Source organism: Panthera leo, chromosome B1 (assembly GCF_018350215.1).
Source record: "Panthera leo isolate Ple1 chromosome B1, P.leo_Ple1_pat1.1, whole genome shotgun sequence".
In the NCBI taxonomy this organism is placed as follows: Eukaryota; Metazoa; Chordata; class Mammalia; order Carnivora; family Felidae; genus Panthera; species Panthera leo.
In genome coordinates this window covers 146266333-146289006 of record NC_056682.1, presented here as the reverse complement: position 1 = coordinate 146289006, position 22674 = coordinate 146266333, and the positions used below count along the sequence as shown (strand labels likewise).

Below are 22674 nucleotides of genomic sequence, written 5' to 3'. Positions count from 1 at the left end.
TTTGTTGTTGGTCAATCTTTATTTTACATATGTGTATAAATTTTTTTGGATCAGGTATTTTTATTCTATTCTTTATCCACCTTTTCTCTTTCTTCGTCTTCTTTATTTTCCACTCTCATTATCTGGATTTAGCCTTATAGTTTTTTGATTTCCTGTTTGGTCACCTTTTCTCTCTTTCCTTTTTTCTCTTTTTATGGGATGAGGCTTCCCCCCACCTTATTCCTTTTCTTTTTCCAGGGTTACCTCAACAAACAAATCAAAGCACAACTGGTTGAATGTCCAAACACTCACCACTACAAACAAGGAGGAGCTCTGCAGACGACTGACCAGTGGGATAGAGCAGCCAAAATGCAACAACAGAGTCCATGTAACACACTCCTAAAACACTTCCTGAAGTGCCAGGCCTTGGACAGTGTATGACTCCTTTTTAATAGAGTACTACTCACAGGTGCAAGACACATAACAAACTTTTAAAACATGCAAAAAACAGAAACTTAGCCAAAATGACAAAATGAAGCAATTCTCCCCAAAAGAAAGTTCAAGAAGAAATCACGGCCAGAGAATTGCTCAAAACAGACATAAGCAATATATCTGAACAGGAATTTAGGATAATAGAAGACTAATAGCTGGGCTTGAAAAAAGCATAGAAGATAGCAGAGAAACTCTTGCTGTAGAGATCAAAGACCTAAGAACTAGTCACAGTGAATTAAAAAATGCTATGAGATGCAAAATAAACTAGATACAGTGACAGAGAGAGTGAAGAAGCAGAGGAAAGAATAGGTGAAACAGAAGATAAAATTATGGAAAATAATGAAGTTGAAAATAAGAGGGAAAGGAAATTACTAGATCACACGGGGAGAATTAGAGAACTAAGTATTTCCATGGAATGAAACAATATCCGTATCATATGAGTTCCAAAAGAAGAGGAGTGAGAGAAAGGGGCAGGAGGCTTATTTGAACAAATGATGGCTGAGAACTTTCCTAATCTGGGGAAGGAAACAGACATCCAGGTCCAAAAGGCATAGAGAACTCCCTTTAAAATTAACAAAAACAGGTCAACACCACAACATATCACAGTGAAACTGGCAAAATACAAAGATAAAGCGAAAATTGTGAAAGCAGCTAGGGACAAATGGGCTACACATAAGGGTAGTAGCAGATCTGTCCACCGACATTTGGCAGGCCTGAAGGGAGTGGCAGGAAATATTCAATGTGCTGAATAGGAAAAATATGCAGCCAAGAATCCTTTATTCAGCAAGGCTGTCATTCAGAATAGAAGGAGAGATAAAGCCTTTCCCAGACAAACAAAATCTGAAGGAGTTCATGACTACTAAACCAGCCTTACCAGAGATCCTAAGGGGGACTCTGTGAGTGGAAAGCAGCAAAGACTACAAAGGATCAGTGGCATCACCACAAATATGAAATCTACAGATAACACAATGGCACTAAATTCATACCTTTTAGTAATCCCTCTGAACGTAAATGGATTAAACGTCTCAATCAAAAGATAGAGGGTATCAGAAAGAATTAAAAAACAAGGTCCATCTATATGCTGCCTACAAAGAGACTCATCTGAGAATGGAGGACATCTGGAGATTGAAAGTGGATAGCCAGATGGCTGACAGATGCATGAAAAGATGCCCAATATCACTCATCATCAGGGAAACACAAATCAAAACCACAATGAGATACCACCTCACACCTGTCAGAATTGCTAAAATCAACAACTTAGGAAATAACAGATGCTGGCAAGAATGTAGAGAAACAGGAACCCTGTTGCACTGTTGGTGGGAATGCAAACTGGTGCAACCACTCTGGAAAACTGTGGAGGTTTCTCAAAAAGTTAAAAATAGAACTACCCTATGACCCAGAAATTGCACTATTAGGTATTTATCCAAAGGATACAAAAAATGCTGTTTCAAAGGGGCACATGAACCCTAATGCTTATAGCAGCATTATCAATAATAACCAAATTAAGGAAAGAGCCCAAATGTCCATCAACTAATGAATGGATGAAGAAGATGTGGTACACACACAAACACACACACACACACACACACACACACACACACACACTGAAATACTATGCAGTGATGAAAAAGAATGAAATCTTGCCATTTGCAATAACATGGGTGGAACTGGGGGGTATTATGCTAAGCAAATAAGTCAGAGAAAGACAGGTATCATATGATTTCACTCATATGTGGAATTTGAGAAACTTAACAGATGAACATAGGGGTAGGGAAGAAAAAATAAGATAAAAACTGAGAGGGAGGCAAACCATAAGAGACTCTTAAATACAGAGAACAAAATGAGGATTGATTGGGGGTGGGGGTTAGGGGGTGGATTAAATGGGTGATGGGCATTAAGGAGGACACTTTTCAGGATAAGCACTGGGTGTCATATGTAAGAGATGAATCACTGGGTTCTACTCTTGAAGTCAAGACTACATTATATGTGAACTAACTTGAGAATAAAAAAATAAGTAAAAAAGTTTAAAATTAAAATTAAAAATGAAATAAAAAAATAAACGAGGCTACTGGTGTGGCCTTTCTAGTTTAGGTAATCTTCATCTGAAACTACTCTAAGTTGCATTGTCTTTCAGCTAGAGTAGAACTTTGCAGGCTTTCCACTTTCCAAGCTCACTTCCCCTCCCCCTTTTGGAAACCTACCAAGCCCTGTTTTGGTCACCAGTACTAACTACTTTCTAAATTTCTCTGTTATTGAAGGATCATGTAGATATTTTCAAGAGAATAGTGGTGTTCCCATCAAGTTTCTTTAATAACATTCATATAAAACATTATATAATAGGGGTGCCTGGGTGGCTCAGTCGGTTAAGTGTCTGACTTCAGCTCAGGTCATGATCCCACAGTTTGTGAGTTCGAGCCCCGCATCGGGCTCTGTGCTGTTGGCTCAGAGCTGGGAGCCTGCTTCAGATTCTGTGTCTCCCTCTCTATCTGCCCCCTCCCACTCGCACTGTCTCTCTCTCTCTCTTAAAAAATAAATAAACATTTAAAAAATTAAATAATAAACATTGATTTTATGCAACCATAATTCTCAATCAGAAGACTGTTCCCAAACTCACAATGCCTACTGCTTGGAACCCTCCTGCTGGAAGAATATCTATTTTCCTCATATCTGTTTTCAATGAAAATTTAGAACAGCTGGACAGTCTTGTTTTCTATAAAATTCTACAATATGATTTAAGAGAAATAATTCTAAATATAGAAGATCTTTTCCAAAACGTTATCTTTGTAACTTACCAGCTATCAGATTTCACACTGAACAAAAAAAAAATCCATTGAAAGACAAATTATTGCTAAATTTGGAGAAACAAGTCATTTCTTTTTGAAAATAATGCCTATTAGCTATAAGTAATAATGTAATATATGTTCGGACTACAAAATATAGATCACAATGCCTAAATGACATGCTTATATTAGTGTATCTTGCCATTCTTCTGTGACTTTTATCTACCCCAATCACAGTATGTGTTTTCTATAAAATCATTTTCCCTCAATTTTTCTTTACATGAGCAGAGCTGTTTTGTGTTCTAGTACCAGTTGCCTTACGTGTTAGCTAGGCAAAATTTTATCAACAGTAAATAATCATATTTTATCATAAAATGTGTGTTTGTATCAATAAACAACAGACAGAGCATTGATATTCCTCTAAGAAATCTGGACTATATGAGTTTATTAGTCTGTTCAGGATGCTATGACAAAACATCAGACACTGAGTGGCTGATAAACAACAGAAAATTATTTCCCGTTAAGTGTTATTACTTCCCAAAGGCCTCACCTCCCAATACTCATGACCTTGTTAGGATTTCAGCCTATGACTTTTCAGGGGACGCAAACATTCAGACCATAGCAAAAAGTAATTAAGAATATGGTTTCTGAAGTTGAACAAATATGCTTAGACACCGTTTACCAGCTCTGTGACCGGGGACAAGTTTTTTTAGCCTTGTAAATCTCATTTCCCTTCTCTGTACAGTAAGAATAATATTAGTGCCTACCTCACAAGATCACTGAAGATATTAAATAAAATCATGAATCAAATATTTATGAAAGCATGCCTGGAACAAAATAAGCAATAACTTAATTGTTAGCTCTCACTGTTTATCTCACTTTTTAATCATGTCTCTAGGTTTGGGATAAAATAAGTTAGATAAACTTTGTTGCCATTTATTTGTGTGAAAATAACACGATGCAACTCAATTCATTTTTAAAAAGCATTTATTTTTAGATCATTCTATAAAACTGCTGAACACGAGAGGTTCCAAAAGAAGAACCACAAATGACCCTTGCTTTAACAGCACATAAAATTGTTTTAGGGGACAATATTTGGATGTAAAGTGGTTAAATAACCAAACAAGGCAGTCCATAACAGTGCCAGAGATAGGAGTTCAGACATAAATTTGGAAAGTCACTCTGAAAACTTAGAAACCAATGTGGACTGGAATAACCATGGAAAAGTTGAGATTTAGGCTAATAAAGGGGAAGATTAGAGAAAAGAGCATGCTAACCAAAGGACAGGATGAAGAGGAAAACAAATCTCAAAAATAGTGTGACTAGTGTGGCACAGTGAAGAGTGTGCACTAATAAAAACTTGAATGGAGGCGGATCAGCCACTGGGTGTACTTAACCAAGAGCACTTGACTGCCAGGCTGTAGAGCAGGCAATGAGGAACCATGTGGTGGTATGAACAGATTAGTAATGGAGAGAGAGTAGTATTTTAAGAACGTTAGTTTGGCACGATTGCAGGTTGTATAGGGAAAAAGGAGGTAGTCTGCAGATTGGATGGGGAAAGAGGAAGCAGAAAGCAGGAAAATCAGTTAGGAAACTCTTACACTAATCCAGGAAGAGGCAGAGAAGTTGTGGAGAAAGCTGGTGACAGAAACAAGCAGATGGTTGTAGCTTTATCAAAAATGAATTGATAGGACTGGGCAAATCCATCGGCTATATAGGGTGAAGTAAAAGGATGAGAAGTTGGCTCCACTTCTGATCACAAAATCGTCGGACAGATGTGTCCTCCTGCAGCCATCTGAGTCCTTTCCATCTACCCTGTCTTCTCGATACTTGTACAAAATAGCTGGCCACCACACTGGAGAATGTAGGTTGTTTTTTAGATTCCCAGGGATATAGAACCTAAAACCTAAGTTCAGCAAAGCTGACAATGTACCTGTTGAGAGGGAAAGTTTAAAATCTGCATAATCAGAATATTTCAGATAATAGTCTATCTGCTTAACATCTTCACCACACGCCTCCTTTGCTCATAGTGCCATTAAAAATGTTCAGTGTTCATTCCTGAAACCAACCCTGGACTTCTGGATCCAACAGTAGAGTCAATTATATGATTGCTGAAACATCAAAGCTTTTCCTCACTAATGTCCTTACCAGGGGACATAAATAGGCAGGTCTTTTCTCTCTGGTTGAGGCAAACGCCTATGTAGTTCAACCCAGCATACTGTACATTCCTGTGTGATTTTATGTGTTTTATCATTGGCAGATGGAATATCTGCTTTTCCCATTGCTATCAATTGAATGTGTGCACTGCACACCCTGTCCAAAGCAGACCTGTTTTGTCGGGCAGAAGTCAGGGCTCATTGCCCTGGGACAGCCCATTTCTTGGAAATGCTCAGAGGATTTTCAGTTTCCCTTTTTGAGGTATACAAGGAAAATATTACCCTGGGGAAATATCAAAGGATTTCCTGACATCAGCCAGAGAAACAGGTGCACACATATTTGATTTGATAAAAATGGGGGATACGAGCGCAGTGGATACGGCCCAGGCATCTAATTTGCCCTGTTCAATAATTTCATGGTCCACTCAGAGAACTTCCATCCTCAGTGATCACTGTCTCCATAACAAATTTGAACGCCTTAGTCTGGAATTCAAGTTCCTTCACAATCTGGCCCCAACTGACCTTTCCGACCATATTATGCGCTACACCCATTCAAGGTCCTGCCAAACTAAGCCACTTGCTGTTCCCTGAGCCACTACCCAAGCCCTGTGCTTGCCGCTGTCCTTTCTTCAACTCAAAATAATCTTCCTCTACAACCCAGATTTCCAAATTCTTGATATCCTAAAAGTCCTTTCACCAATCCGTGAAGACTTTCTTCCTCCCCCAGGTGGAAATCAGCTATTCCTCTTTTATCCTCTCGTTGCAAGTTATTTGTATTTCTCTGAAAGTACTTCCAAGTTCCTCCTTGAAATGTGGTCAGTGATCTCGCCTGTGGATTGTATACTTCTTGGGGTGTCTTTGCCCGATTCACCTTTGAATTGTTCATGATAAGGTCTTGCGGCTATAGCAGGATGGAAACAGTATTTGGAGGAAGATGACTTTGATTCCAGTCTATCTCTTCCTGGCTGTGTCACTGTGATCAAGACCTTAATCTCTCTATCAAGTCCTAAATTTCAACATATTTCTCAAGATTAGATATGATGATGGTATGGAAGCCATTATTTAAACTGTAAAAGACAAAATAGCTTAATATATTTTATGACATCAAGTTAATATTAATATATTATAGATGAAAAATCGGTAGGGAAATAAAGCTCTTTGTTGACATTGCTATAAAGATGATTTATTCTTCTATATAATATCACACATCTAACCAATTCATTCCACAATTGGAACACCCCTGAATTGGACCTGCTCATGAGAAGACAAGTTAAAATATGATCCTGTTACTGAAATTGCTAAATCCTCCTCCTCTTGTCTCCTAATCATTGGTCCATCCTCTTGGCGTTTTTCTGGCTATGTTACAGTGATTCACAAAAGCTGCCAGTAAGGTAAAACTGAGGTAGTGCCATCACTGAAATCAAAAAGACTACCATTCATTCGTTCCCTCAACAATTATTTACTGAGTGTTCTTAAAGGGCAGGCGCCCTAGAAAGATGAATAAGAGAAAGTTTCTTCTTGCTTTTGAAACATTTACAGACTAGTAGAGGAGAAAGTTAGCCTGATATCAATTTCACTGCAGTGTAACATGGTATGTTAGGTTTTGAAGTGAGGTAGAAATAGAGTGCTCAATAAAGAGCTTGCCTGATGAAACTAATTCCACGGTTTATGATACCCATTCATCATCAAGAAAAATGTATTCCCACTTCAGTGTGTCTTTAAAGTGTATTTAAGTTGAGTCTATTGTGAAAAAATGTGGATGGTGAGGATCTAATTTATGCCTGTTTTCCACACTCCATAGTGGACTTGAGTCTCGAAATTTCCTAGAGAAAGTCTTGTTTATAACTCAAGAGTTACACTAAGTATGTTTTTCATTGTCCCTAACAAAAAGGCAAAGCTGGAAAGTATTGAAAGGGAAAGAGAAATCTCTTAGAGTTCCAGTGACCAAGGGTGAAAGGGGGAGAGCTGAAACAAAGTGGGAGAGTTAGATATTGGTTGGGTTTGGAAAAAGAGGGATTCCACCCTGCCCCATTGAAGCAGGATGCGTGTGTGTGTGTGTGTGTGTGTGTGTGTGTGTGTGTTGTAGGGAGAGATAACTGAACACATAAAGGTTTGGTAATCTAAGGGCTGAGGCACACTCTGCCTTTCCTTCCTGGGAGTGCCCTGAAAAAGGAAGCAAAGTCCTTGGATACCTGTCAACATGGTGGAGTACAGAGCAGGGAGGCTGACATGGTATGTTTAGTCTCAGGGGTCTCAGAAAGGACAAGGAAGAATTCAAAACAGCACTGCTCCCTGGACAAGAAGAACAGTTTCTTTATTAAATAACTGTAATCATATATAATATATAAAGACAAATGCTGGTAATAATTCTTCTCATCATTTTTTTGTTGACAATGAATGACAATTTGGTGGGTGTTATTTAACTCACTCTTAAGTTGCCTGGGCTGAGCATAATTTCCAGGTCTGATTTTCTATAATAACTTTTTGAACTAAATTTGAGAAAAATCTAGAAGTTGTAAATGAAGAATGAAAATGCTGGAAACCAGTATTTTATTTAATTTCATTGAAGTTCATGCAAGTTGAAATAACAAATGTACAACTAGATTATCCATCTTATTTACATATTCTTGGTCACTTATTTGGCACTTTATTGAGACATTTTCTTGGTTTCTAAATTTATTTATATCTGTGACATATGTCATCTCTGAAGACAGTTCTTCAAGAACTGGTTTTATTATTGGAATACATTAATTTAGTAGTTTAAAGCTCATATATGGTGATTAGGTTTGCTCAGTTTCAGGATCATATACCTGGGAATTTCCCTGCTTTGTGCATGTTTAGAAAATAATGAATGAGGGGTGCCCACAAATGCTAGGGAATGATGCACATTGGTTCAGCTCCCATCAACATTTTAACATTTTTGCTTCATCTCAAAATATTGTCTGTTCTGTAGCCCGACACTATGTGGTCTGCGTTCCAATATTTCTAAAATCTTATTTAATTTTCTGTGGTTGATTAACATATTTATTTACTAATATGGTATAGACATTTATTATATCAAAAATAGGTCCTCAATGCTATAGATGCCTATCTGGAGCAATGTCTCTATTAAGCATAATTTTAGTTTTTTTTAAGTACCTTTTTCTAAATTTTGAAATATCAGCGAAACATTCCATGGATTTCATTTATCAATCAACATTTGACTCTATTACTTAAACTTGAATATACTGACAACATTACTTGCAATTTTGTACAAATTTGTAAAATTGTACAAATAATTGTATAGATAATACAATACAGACATATATATTGTGTTATATACACCCATATATCTTATCTTTTGTATATATACATCCATATATACATAGATATAGTGTGTGTGTGTGTGTGTGTGTATGGCCATATATATAAATATATACATATGGCCATATATATATATATATATATATATATATATATATATATACTTATGCAGATAATGTAACACAGCTAACTCACACCTACATGTTAGTTTTATAGCACATAGAAAAATTGTTTAGTATTTGCATAGTTTTTACTTTTATGTTTTTTATTATTTTATTATTTATTTATTTTAGAGAGAGAGAGAGCATGAGCAGGGGAGAGAGGTAGAGGGAGAGAGAGAGAGAATCTTAAGTAGGCTCTGTGCTCAGCATGGAGCCCAACATGGGGTTTGACATGGGGCTCGACCCCACGACCCTGGGATCATGACCTGAGCTGAAATCAAGAATCGGACACTCAACTGACTGAGCCACCCAGGCAGCCCAATAATTTTTAAATACTCATACCCTTTGACCCATTTATTCTACTTCTATGATTTGTTCTAATGAAGTAATTATAAATACACAAGAAATATTAGCCGCTAAGATATTTAGTGCACCATTCTTTGTGCTAGAGAAAAATTCAAAACTGTTTACATTTACAGAATAGGAGAAAGGGTAGATAACTGGTATTATAACTCTTTGAGGGAATATCATACAAAATGATGTTTACAAAGATTTTATAATAACATGGAAAATGCTTATGTTATACTGGTAATTGAAAAAAAATTTAGACACAAAATTGTTCATGTACAGAGGAAACTAAGAAGAAAACAGAGCTCTCAAATTATTCATTCTTTAGACATATCATCCACTACTTAGCTCTATTTCCATTAGAGGAAGAAAAAGAAAAAAAAACCCTAAACATACAGAGGAATACGTATTTGCCTCAATATAAATATCTAGGTACTTTAAAGGCTACAAATTTCAACTAAATAAAAATTAGATTTCTTTAGTTACAACCCAGCGCTTAACAAAATTGCTCTGGATTTTTACACAACCTCTTTAACTTCCCTGAGTCAATTTCATTTATTAAATAGTGGTGATAATATCAACATCTTCATGAGATTTTGGTGAGACCTGAAATATATTATTCTTGTGACTAAATTAAATTAGTGCATGTGTTTTGGTGTTGAGCCACAACTACAGAGTAAGAAACACGTGCTCATACTTATATACACATAACTCTTTACATCAATAGGGGAAAGATAGAAACTTGAGGAGGGGGGAATCGATCCTTTACAAAAAGGCAAATTTTGAAAGAAAAAAAATTGTCAGTTTTTGAGAAAAAAAATCCACATCTTCCATGCTCTAAGCCATCTCTCCTAACATCATCATGAAACTCCTTCATAGGCCTTACACGTACAACTTGACAACTAACATATACCTTGAGAAGCTTCTCAGGGATCTTGCCTCGGTTGTTCATTCTCTTTCCTTTATTAATAATTGCCGCCTGAAAATTAGCCAAAGGTGACGTTAAAGAAACCAGAGGGCAATACTGCTTTCATTCTCAGAGGCTACTGCCCCCTGAATGATGTTCCCAACTTTCAAGCCAAAAAGCTAGTTAGACGGTGACTGAGATGTTCTCTTCCGTCCAGTGTAATCCCATTAGAAGTCCACGTCAGGCCACATTCTCGACTTCCTCTCCCAGCTGGCAATGTGAAAAAGCCCATGCCTCTGTGGTTTAGCTACCCGTTGTTTTGAGTAATGACTTTTATGATGCCACAGGCTGCTGAGCCAAAATAATATGGGATCGTAAAAGAGGAATGCTTCCGCTGAAAATGGTCTCCATACAAATGGCATTCAGAGACCAGCAGAGGGGAAATGAGGGCATCTACGGTTTTACCGTTAACATCAGGGCCAGTGGTAGGAGCCAATCGGGAAAGCTGATCCCCTTTGCCTCCCTTTTAAGTGGATAATCTCAATGTAGAACATGTACTCCTGGGAGTTTCTAACGTCTGACCCTGCCACTTTGTGGTGCCACAGTTAAGATTTTAAACTCATTTGGGGTACCTGGGTGGCTCAGTCAGTTGAGCACCTGACTTTGGCTCAGGTCATGATCTCGCGGTTTGTGAGTTCAAGCCCCACGTTGGGCTCTGTGCTGACAGCTCAGAGCCTGGAGCCTGTTTCAGATTCTGTGTCTCCCTCTCTCTCTGACCCTCCCCCACTCACACTCTGTCTCTTTCTCCTTCAAAAATAAATAAACATTTTAAAAATTAAAAAAAAATTTTAAACTAGTTCTCTCATCTTAGGTATTTCCTTGCCTCATGACACATGCTACCATTCTAGATTTGATAGAAGAAATACAGAAACTAAGACATAAGTCTCTTTTATGATACTGCTATGCTGGTAACTAGGTTTTTTTCTTCAGGACAAACTTGGCCTCCAGTTTCACTCCTGCCTATGTACCCTTAATATTTCCTGAGAACTTAGACCACCATGAGGCTGTGTATGGAGAGCCATGCATCACCATGTTCACATGGTCTCACGCATTATGATCACTCCCATGAGATTTTTGAGACAGGAATCTGCATTATAACATCTTTAAACCTGGATAGACATTTGGTTGCACCTAAAAGGAATTTTGTTCTATTTTGGTTTTTTCCTCACATGGCTCAATTAAAACAAGAGCTGGATGGCAAACACAGGGAGCAGCCTCTATTCTTGGCATGAAAAAACTAGGTAAAGGGCTTAATGATGTCCCTGGTACATAGTTGACACTTTCCGAACATTCATTCAATAGGGCATTATGAATCAGAGAGTTGAAGAGATTTCAATGAAAATGCAAACGCATGCCTATTAGATTAATTCATGACTTACTGTTTGAATAGTCATTGGTGAATCTTCATATTGTTTGCATTCAGAACTGTAAATACTCAATTTACTGAACTGTGCATGTACTGAAACTATCAAGAAGACTATTGTAGGAATTGCTTGCTAAGGGAATCTGAAGTTTGTAGCATTTCTAGTGTTTATACTAGAAGTTTGAACCCACAGAAATGGATTCTCCCCACCATTAAGAAAGGAAGACAGGCCAGCAAGGAAAGTATTGATAATGTACTGATCTGAGTTTGTAGGAGATGGTGAGGGTGTGAGCCCAAGAGTGTCAGGGCCCAAGCACAAACTGGTAGGTGGGGACAAATCTGGTGGAAATAGGTAGTGACAACTGCAGTGGGAGACAGAGGAGAGGCCTCTCAATAGAGTCTGAACATTAGGCTGATAACGTGAAATGTTAAATTTTGACAACTTAAATAACATATTAATGTTATATCTTTGTTAAACCAGGATTTGCACGGTGGGCTGGGAAAAGGAATGTTTATGAGCACAGGTATGCCTAACCTTTGTAATCACATCTGAAATTAAAGACTGCTCTTGCACAATCTTCATAAAGTCATTATACAATATTTAAGATGCATGCAGGTTTAAAGAATGACATCTCCAGCTTAAAATGACATATTGTTGTCATCAAATATTCCACTTACCACTCCCAGATTGAGCCACTCTCTCTCACCCTTAAATGAACTAATATCCTGATTAGGTGTCACTTATTTCCATGCAACTCTTTATTACTATCTGGGCATTAAACAACATATGGCGTCATTTTACGTTTAACTCTTCTTCACTGGATGCCATACTTTCCACTTATCTACCCTACTATCAGTCCTGAAGTCTGTGTTAGAGTCACTTTGATTCTACCATCTGTTTACTCATGTTTAATAAGCACCATTCTTCTTTTCTCTCTCAACACCAACACCACTAGCATGAGAACATTGACGAATGGTCCGCTTGCTGAGCAGGACTAAATATCTCACCCTCAGTTTCACATAATACTTTGAAAATTCCAGATGCTTGGGGTTTTGTTAATCTAAGGTGTCCTGTTACAGAGAAGTAACATGAAGTTCAGAACTGAAGTCCCAGCTCTGTTCACCACAGACTAAGTTTGGCAAGCCATTCATCTTCCTAGAATTTATTTTGGTAACTTATAAAATGGAGGGGCTGAACTACATGTAAATTATCTCCACTGCCCTTTCCAACTCTAATATTCTCCTTTTCTTTCACTCTTTTCTTTCAGCATGGATGAATAGACACACCATCCCCATTATTAAATTGTTTTTCTTTAAAACTCTCTTTTGTCATTTGCTGGAAACATTTACAGGCCAATAGAAAGGAGAATGTTTCTACACATGCTTCTCAAAGTATAAACTAAGCCCATTTTCAAAAAGCATTTTCCGGTCAATTTGGTTCAAGGAACCTGTCTTAGCCTGCTTAGTATTCTGTGGGATGTGTTCAGTAGTCACTAATATTGCTACTGATAATCTGAATATGTAATGTAACACCTTTTGCTAAGGTAGCTTAATTTGAACCCCATCTAAGGCAATTACTAGTATTTCGAAGTATCTCAAAACTGATACATTCCCACCTGTATGAAGTCTTTCCAAGGAAGGATTCAAGGATAGCATCACACAAATACACCAGTGTGGGGAAGATATGATTTCCATTCTTATAGTTTATACACAGTTGGTTATTACTCCTAAAAAACAATCCCTTTAAACAGAAACATCCCATGTTTAACGCCTGCCAATTTCATATTGAAAAGTGTGAGGGAAATCAATTAAACAAGCTTTAAGTTCCTGGAAAATGAAAGACTTTTCTCCATTATGAAAATGATAATTTATCATTTCTTTTCTTCCCATGAATGTAAAAAGTCATGTCTAAGAGTCTCTACTTAGCCAAAGCATAAGAGACTGTTAAAAACTGAGAACAAACTGAGGGTTGATGGGGGGTGGGAGGGAGGGCAGGGTGGGTGATGGGTATTGAGGAGGGCACCTTTTGGGATGAGCACTGGGTGTTGTATGGAAACCAATTTGACAGTAAATTTCATATATTAAAAAAAAAATAAAATAAAAATAAAAAAAAAAAAATCAAAAAAAAAAAAAAAAAAAAAAAAAAATAAGAGTCTCTACTTAGGAAAAGTAGGCACATGGTTGATGTGAAGGCCAAGTGTGTGTTCTGTTTCCATTCACTAAATGCTGTTTGCTTTATACAGTATATATTTATGATCCCTGAAATTGGGGTACTTACTGAATTTAATCAGAGAAACTTTGTATTTATATGAACAGACTCCAAGAATGAGGCTGAATTTTTTATATTCCTTGCTAATGCACGTTGAATAACTGTGATAGGCAACGAAAGGGGTGTTACTCATGGGTCATCATCCATTTATTCATTTAAATAGTACTTCTTGAGTGTAACTACTAATTTCAGCTCAACAAACAATTCTGAATGCTTCTTGTGTGCCTGGGACTGCTGGTTGCTTGAAGTACCCATATGTAAAATATATATAACTAGGAGTCACATGTCATGGAAAAGCCTCCAGTTTCTCCTTTGAAATAGGAAAGGAAGAAGAGTTGTAAGTGGGTATTTGTGTTCACAACCTTTAAAGATACAAACACTGTACTTAAGAGTTTGCTAAGATATTTTTGAGCCCGTTCCTGTTTGTTCATTCAATTTAGAAGTAAACACCAGAAAAGTCTAGAATATATTAGTTCTGTTCTAGTATCCAAGGGAACTTGAATTGAGCAGCATACTTTCTTTTATAATTAAAATCTTGACATCTTATTTTGAATTAACATATTTATGAGGGAACTGTATTTTCTTTCTAATCACCATTTTACCTCTAGCCGATATTTACAATATTAAACTTTTTTTTTAAGATATTTTTCAACGAGTGCTGGTGGAAATGAGCTAATCATTGTATGAGTAAACCACTTCTCCACAAGGGCACTATTTTCTTTCAAAATCATGAAGCTTTTCATATTTAGCTTCCAAAATCTCATTAGAATGTCTCCTTTTGGCAACGACATTGGTTAACAATAAATAATTCATCAACCTCAAGAGGCTGAGAAAATTTTGAAAGGTGCTCTGGTTTAACAAAAGTGAAATGGTTTAGTTTATACAGTGTACCAAGGAATTACAAATAGGTAAAAAGTTCATATTTGTACTTTGGAAGGACTCTTGATGAATAATACAATAGCATTTCAACTGCATTATGCAAAATGTTTGCTGGATCACATTACCTTCTCTCCCCCCCCCGCCCCGCCCCCCATTGAACATGGCTTTTTTTTTTTTTTTTTTGATATATGTACTGTCTAAATTTAATCAGATTAACTTCTCTTTAATACATTTCTTATGTCCCCTAAAACTTGCTCTTGCAGAGTAAAGATTAAATTATATAAAGATCTATGGTCTTCATAACATCTCTGCTCAAATAGCTCATTGCTCTATGGAATATATTATTGGGAAAGATTATGTGATACTCTTTCCTAGAGCTCTTTAAGAAAATAATTTGTCTGCAGTCATTTACAACAGCTATAAAAATGAGCACTGACCTGCATTTCCCTTCCTCCCTCTTTCTCTCCTTCCCTACCTTCCTTTTCAACTTCCTGCCTTCCTGTCCTTTTTCATTCCTTTCTCTTCCTTTTCTGTAAGCTTCCTCTTATTTTTCTCTCTTCAAACATATTGTGTCCCTATTATTTGCAAGATACCATGTTATACGCTGGGAATAAAAAGATGAAGAAGTCATGATCCTGTAATATCAGCCGTGACATATAATAAGTCCAAAATAATCAATGACATAATACAGATAGATAAGAAAACACCACTGAAGAGTAGAGGACTGCAAGACAGATGTGCCTGAGGCCTGGTATTTAATTTTAACTGATTCCAGTTTGTCTGGTTTCCACGAAGATCCATTAACCCCAAACTGACTGGGAAATCTCGTCAAGATTAATTGGTCCCTCAGGCTATATTGGAAATCAATGGCTGCGATGCTTCTAAAATTTCGTTTTGCAGACTTTTAACAGCCAAATCTCTCCTCTCTCATTCTCACATTACCTCCCACGTTCCTGTGCATTCAATCCCAACCCAGAGGCCACTGTCCCTCTCTCTTTATCCTTTTATTCTTCCCAGAGCTGCACAGCAGGCATGCGGAGGAGGAAGACAGAAAACAGAAAACTTTTCAGTGTGGGCATCAAGCTGTCAGCCTGTTCCTGTCCCATCACTCGGATCCGCTCCTCCCCCGCATATCCCCACCCTTAGCACACTTACTCAACAAATGCCAAAGACTGAAAGAAACAGCACAATACAAGATGGTCTCTCCAATTAAAAACAAAACTCTGTAATAGCCATACAATTCACGGAGAACACAGGAAGAGAGTATCTCAGGGCAACTTCCCAGCAGGTCCTGACCTTGACCCTGGGCATCTGGAAGAAAAGGGCATTTGAGGGGAGGAGGGAAGGGTGGAGCAGGTGTCTGAGGCGGTCACTGTTCACCTGCGTGCATACACACAGCTCCCTTGATCCTCACTTCCACCTACAAGGGAGGTACGTGGTTACTCCCCATTTTATAGTAAGAAAACGGAGGCACAGACCATCTGAAGTAGCAATGGAGTTTCTAGAGTACTTTAAGCGGACATGCAGGCCATTTTAAGGTAATATGGCAAAGGATATATATTACAGACATGTGCTTAGGGTACTACCAAACTAAAAAGCTAGAACACACCTTTGTTTTTGTTTTAAATAAGTTTATTTATTTATTTATAGAGGGCGAGTGAGTGTGAGCAGGGGAGGGGCAGAGAGAAGAAGAGAATCCCAAGCAGGCTCCACGCTGGCAGTGCAGAGCCTGGTGTTGGGCTCAACCTCACCAACCATGAGATCATGACCGGAGCGGAAATCAAGAGTGGGACCCTTAAACAACTGAGCCAGGGTTAAACGTCAGAAACCAACCTTCCCCCTCCCTTCTGGTCTAGAGAACTGCTTAGAGAAGCCAATGGAGTCCGCTCCACATGCCATACAACTCCATGCCTCCTCCAGGTGAAGAACTATTCTTTATCTTGCAAACTTGACACATAATATCCTTTTATTTGTAAGTGGCCCCGCATATTTGGAATTGGATTGCCACTGGGCAAGGTTACTTGTCCCTCTAACCTTAAGTCTTTGATAATTATTGCAACTCCTAACTTCCTCATTTCCATCCGATATTCACTCCACTACAACAGCCTCTCCTAGTATTGGCAGAGGGTGAAATCAGCGCTGTGACATCTGTCAGATGCTTTTTACTAATTTTTAAAAATTTTCCTCTGTAAAGGCTGCACCTGCAAGATACCAGAGGATCTTTTAAAGAAGGTACTTAGGATATGTTGTCCTTTTATAAGTATACAAAAGGGGGAAGTGGTAAGCATCATCAATATGCCAGGTATAGTTTGGTTCCAAACATTAAGCCAAAATCCTGCTAATTTTTGAGGAAAGAAAATGATAATGTGAAATAGTAGTAAATGCGAGTTTTAGTAGCTCCCCAACTCTCTGCAGTGACTGGATTTGGGCCATTTGAGAACAATTTCTACTGTTAAATCAACATAGGGATGGAGAGAAAAACTTGATAAGCTATTCCCAGCCTGGTGATTTAGGAGTTAAACTTTAGAGCTGACACCCCAGAATTTGGTAATCTTCCCACCCCATACAGTACTTGGCTGTAAAATCGGTGAAGTAGCCTCCTTCCGGAAGTCAGGTTTCCTGGTAATACCATAACTGGTTAGGTGCATATAACGGTGAATTTAACAACTAATCCCCTTGATTTTCAGAACAAATGGCACCCACAGGCTTGCTATTGACCTTCTGAATTGTGAATAAGATGTGCTAGGCTGCCATAAGCCACTGGGTGTTCAAATGACTCCCCCCCCCCCCCCAAATCTGAGATGCTATCTTCTTTGTAATGAAATGACAAGACAAAATTATATCAGAAAAAGAACACCCACGTATACACCTGAAATCATGCAAACGAACATTTTGAAATTCAGTGGTGATTTGAAATTCAGTGGCCTCCTGTAGACTTCCTTTCCTTGTACAGACAAAGCTAACTATTTTGTCCCACAACAAAACTGAGGCCTGCTGCCATTGTTCTTGTGACTAGTGAATCACAAGTCAACTGTCACTGGTAAAATGGGCACAAATTAGTTCCATCTTGGAGAGAAAGGGCTTTAGAATTCACAATTGTGGAAATAACTAACATATCATGTTATAATCATACGAAGAGAGCATACATTGTAAAAATTACCAACACAGAAAGTTCGCTTGGCTGTACTATGTCTTTAAACACTAAAAATCCAAATATAGGGGCACCTGGGTGGTTCAGTCAGTTAAGTGTCTGACTTCGTCTCGGGTCGTGATCTTGTGGTTCGTGGGTTCAAACTTCACATTGGGCTCTGTGCTGACATCTTGAAGCCTGGAGCCTGCTTCGAATTCTGTGTCTCCCTCTTTCTCTCTCTGCCCCTCCCCTGCTCATGTTCTGTCTGTCTCTCTTTCTCTCTCAAGAATAAACATTTAAAAATGCTCAGAAAAGTAGATATGTTAGAGTAGATAAACTACAAAAGGCTAGAAACCCCATTAGCCAAATTTGTTCTGTAGAGGACCAGAGGAAACCCCATTTAGCAAAGGCATAAGGAAATCGGTGGTAAGAGGGACATCAGCATTATTGAGAAGCTCAGTAGTGGTGTCCTCTGTAGAACAAGGGCAGGGGAATGAGATGCTGTTACAGAACTAAACTCCCAAAGCAATAGAGGCCAAATGATGGTATTTAACCATCAGAAGCAAAGTGGGTGCAATTATTGCAATGAGAGGCAAGGTTGGTAGCCAGGAGTGGCCCAAACTATGGAGAAGTATGGGGAGGGTCAAAAATATATGATCTTCCTAGAGGCATGGTGCAAAGGCAGCCAACACAGATATTGCTTAATTTATATAACAGCAAAAAATTGAAGAAGAATGCTTAGGAGGTTTAAGGAAGCTGTCCGATGAAAAAGTCAATCCCTGGCCCAGTTTCCAGATCTGACTAGGTTTCCAGATGTAGAACCCATTAATTCAGGGAGAGGCCAGATCCCTAGGATGAAAGACCCTGAAATACCAGGGCCTATGTCATTTACTTGGGTCACCATGAATTGGGGAAGGAGTAACAGTAGGTAGTTTCAAAAATTATTGAGTATGGAAAAAAATTATTGAATATGGGGTATCAACTGATGCTGATACCCAGATATCCAATGTGATACCATACCAACATCATTACCTGTAAACTACATAATGGAGTAGCTTAAGTTCACAGTGCATCCACTGGATCCACAGAACCACCTGGTGGACATTTCCTTGAAAGCTGTTGATGGGGGGTGGGAGGGAGGGGAAAGTGGGTAATGGGCATTGAGAAGGGCACCTGTTGGGATGAGCAGTGGGTGTTGTATGGACACCAATTTGACAATAAATTTCATATTTAAAAAATAAATAAACATTTAAAAATTTTTTTAAAAAGAAAGCTGTATGCATATTGAAATGGACAAAAAAAATTAAAAAAAAAGAAAAAGAAGAAGAAAAAAAGAAATGGACATATTTGGAAGTTCACAGAACCCGCACATTAATCCCTTGACCTATGGAGTAAGAATTACCCTAGTGGTTAAGGATAAGTGAAAATGTCCGAAATTGGCTCACTACAACAAAGCTAATACATTTTTTAAATTACCATATTCTGAGGGGAATAGTAGATATCAGTTCCAGTCTTGAATACCTAAAGAAGTGAGAGTCCCCATCATATCCATTTAAACCATAAGTCTGATCCTCACAAAAACCACATGGATCATGACAGATGAAAATGGAGCAAAGAAACCTCAATTTTGTTGTGCTGAATGTTTTCTATTTTTAATTTTTTTTTTTGAGCAACCTCCATACTGTTTTCCATAGTGCACCAATACACACATTCCCACCAACTGTACACGAGGGTTTCTTTTTCTCCACATCCTTGCCAATACTTGTTATTTCTTGTCTTTTTGAGTCTAGCCATTTTGACAGGCATAAAATGATATCTCATTGTGGTTTTGATTTGTAGTTCCCTGATGCTTAGTGATGTTAAGTATCTTTTCATGTATCTATTGGCCATCTGTATGGAAATATGTCTATTCAAATATTCTGCACATTTTTAATTGGATTATTTATAGTTGTTTTGGTGTTGAGTTGCATAAGTTCCTTATATATTTTGAATATTAACCCTTTATTGAATATATCATTTATAAATATCTTCTCCCATTCAATAGGTTGCCTTTTCATTTTGTTGATGGTTTCCTTCTCTGTGCAAAAGCTTTGCATTTTGATTTAGTCCCAGTAGTTTGTTTTTGCTTTTGTTTCTCTCACCAGAGACATATCTAGAAAAATGTTGCTACAGCTGATGTCAAAAGAAATTACTGCCTGTGTTCTCATCTAGGAATTTTATGGTTTCAGGTTTCACATTTAAGTCTTTAATCCATTTTGAGTTTATTTTTGTGTATTGTGCAAGAAAATGATCCAGTTTCATTATTTTTGCATGTACCTGTCCAGTTTTTCCCATACCATCTATTGAAGAGCCTATCTTTTATCCATTGTATATTCTTGCCTCCTTTGTCATAGATTAATTGACCATATAACAGGCTTTCTGTTCTATGCCATTTATCTATACGTCTATTTTTGTACCAGTGCCATACTGTTGTGATTAGTATAGCCTTGTAATATGTCTTGAAGTCTGAGATTGTGATACCTCCAAACTTTTTCTTATTTCTCAAGATTTCTTTGGTTATTTGGGGACTTTTGTAGTTCCATACAAATTTCATCTGTTCTAGTTCTGTGAAAAATGCTGTTGGTATTTTGATAGGGATCGCAGTGAATCTGTAGATTGCTTTGTGTAATATAGCCATTTTAACAATATTGGTTCTTCCAACCCATGAGTATGGTATAGTTTTTCATTTCTTTGTGTTATCTTTAAATTCTTTCATCAGTGTTTTATAGTTTTTGGAGTATGGGTCTTTCACCTCCTTGGCTAAGTTTATTCCCAGATATTTTATTCTTTTTGGTACAATTGTAAATGGAATTTTCTTAATCTTTCTGCTACTTTGTTATTAGTGTATAGAAACAACTGATTTCTAGGTATTGTTTCCTGCCACTTTAGTGAATTCATTTATTACTTCTAAGAGTCTTTTTAGTGGAGCCTTTAGAGTTCTCTATGTAATAGTATCATGTCATCTGCAAATAGTGATATCTTGACAAATTAACACAGCTTTGGCATGTGGCATGCAGCCGTTGATCCAGCAAATTTTCTTTTCTATCCCTACAAGAAAAGAGGATCAGAAGTACTTTGTATTCATGTGAGATGAACAAGAGTGTACATCCATGGTCTTACACTAGGGCTCTCTTACCTTCTATCTTAATATAGTCCAAAGGGATCCGACTGTCAGGATGTTCTGTAGAACATTGCATTAATGCATTATCTCAGTGATGTTATGTTAGTAGATAATAATAGACCAAGATCTACAAGATATACACCAGAGCATAGGAAATAAACCCACCATATCAATGAACTTTTAGGGTTCATTGGTTAGGACATATCACTGAACATGACGTGGGGATGAGAAGCACAGGATACACAGAATACATCATTTTATAGTATTTCTACCATGTACATATAACTTATATAAATAACTTTTAGAGCATAGAGGAGAATAAAATGTGGCCTAATAATTAGTAGTTAGTGAGGTCTTAGTACTTACTATCTTTGTTCAGAATACAAATTACTTAATTGTTAAGTTTGTTTAAGTTAATTTTTTAAAAAGATTTTAGTTCTAAGCAATCTCTACACCTAGGGTGCCTGGGTGGCTCAGTTGGTTAAGCGACTGACTTCGGCTCAGGTCATGATCTCACAGTTTGTGAATTCGAGCCCCATATTGGGCTCTGTGCTGACAACTCAGAGCCTGGAGCCTGCTTCAGATTCTGTGTCTCCCCCTCTCTTTAGCCCTCCCCTGCTCATGCTCTGTGTTTCTCTGTCTCTCAATAATAAAAAACGTTAAAAAAAATTTTTTTTAAGTAATCTCTACACCCAACGTGGGGCTCAAACTTACAGTCCCGAGATCAAGAGTTGCATGCTGACTAAGCCAGCCAGGCACTCCATAAGTTGATTTTTAACAACAACTGCATTTAACACAACTTTGGCTTGCAAAATTCTTGAGACTTTAACAATCACCTTCTGTGAGTTGGTTCAGTTTCACTTTGGATCATTGGCAGAGAGAGAATATTTTACCCTCCTTCTTCACTTTCCATATCTACACTTACTACTCAGGGTAGAAAGCATGAAAGATTTCCATGAAATTAAAAATGCTCTCATAGTCTAAAGTGCTTACCCTGTTGGAGCTAGCCCATACCACAAAGACCCTGATGGTGTACCTTCACCAAGCCATTTTTTTTGTGCTCCACTTCCCTTGACATGTACTTCTTTGATCATTATCATTCACAATAAGTTTTGAAAAAATTTTTTTTTAATTTCTGAAAATGCATTTACTATTGAAATATGAACATACTCTGTGTTTACACTGTCAAACATTGCAGATGACAAATCTGTTGAGTAAATACCTCCAGAACCGAAATGGAAAAACTCCAAAGCAATTGCAAATTATTCCAATCTCCTGCACTCTGGAAAAAAGTAAGAGAAGTAAGGGAAAGGATCATAAGGATATGGTAGGCAACAGGTAATGAAGGTCCCTGCTCTGGGTCTGCACTTGAGAGGGCCCCACTCAGGCATGCAGTCATACTCCCTCCTCTCACTGAGCAAAGAGTCTACAGGACCAAGGGGGGTGGCCACCAGAATCCATGTATCCTTCTTATAAACCACATTTTATACTCAAACGGCCCTGAGCTGTTTCAGGGCCTGTGAAGGCCTTATCCCCAAATTCTTGCCTCTGAGGTGAACCACTTCTGCACCTCTGGAACAGATGGGTAACCAAGAAGCTACTTGTTGCCTAGTGGGGAGGAGTTGGGATAGAACATGAACTTGCAGCTACATGTTCTAATGTATATATACAAGGTCCTTCACAGTGT

At 37.8% G+C, this 22674-nt stretch overlaps 1 long non-coding RNA gene across 4 annotated transcripts in view; it reads right to left on the bottom strand.

The window, feature by feature from the left end:
• LOC122218161 overlaps positions 1 to 22674 on the bottom strand; it is an 81149-nt gene that overhangs the window by 19832 nt on the left and 38643 nt on the right. The window contains exon 3 of one of the 4 annotated variants that reach the window (XR_006201900.1): positions 4221 to 5184. The exons of 1 other annotated variant lie outside the window; for it this stretch is intronic. This is a non-coding gene — a long non-coding RNA (uncharacterized LOC122218161). Of the gene's footprint in view, positions 1 to 4220; positions 5185 to 20863; positions 20915 to 22190; positions 22270 to 22674 lie in introns of those variants that run through there. 2 more of the 4 variants (XR_006201903.1, XR_006201901.1) reach the window with 2 other exon arrangements.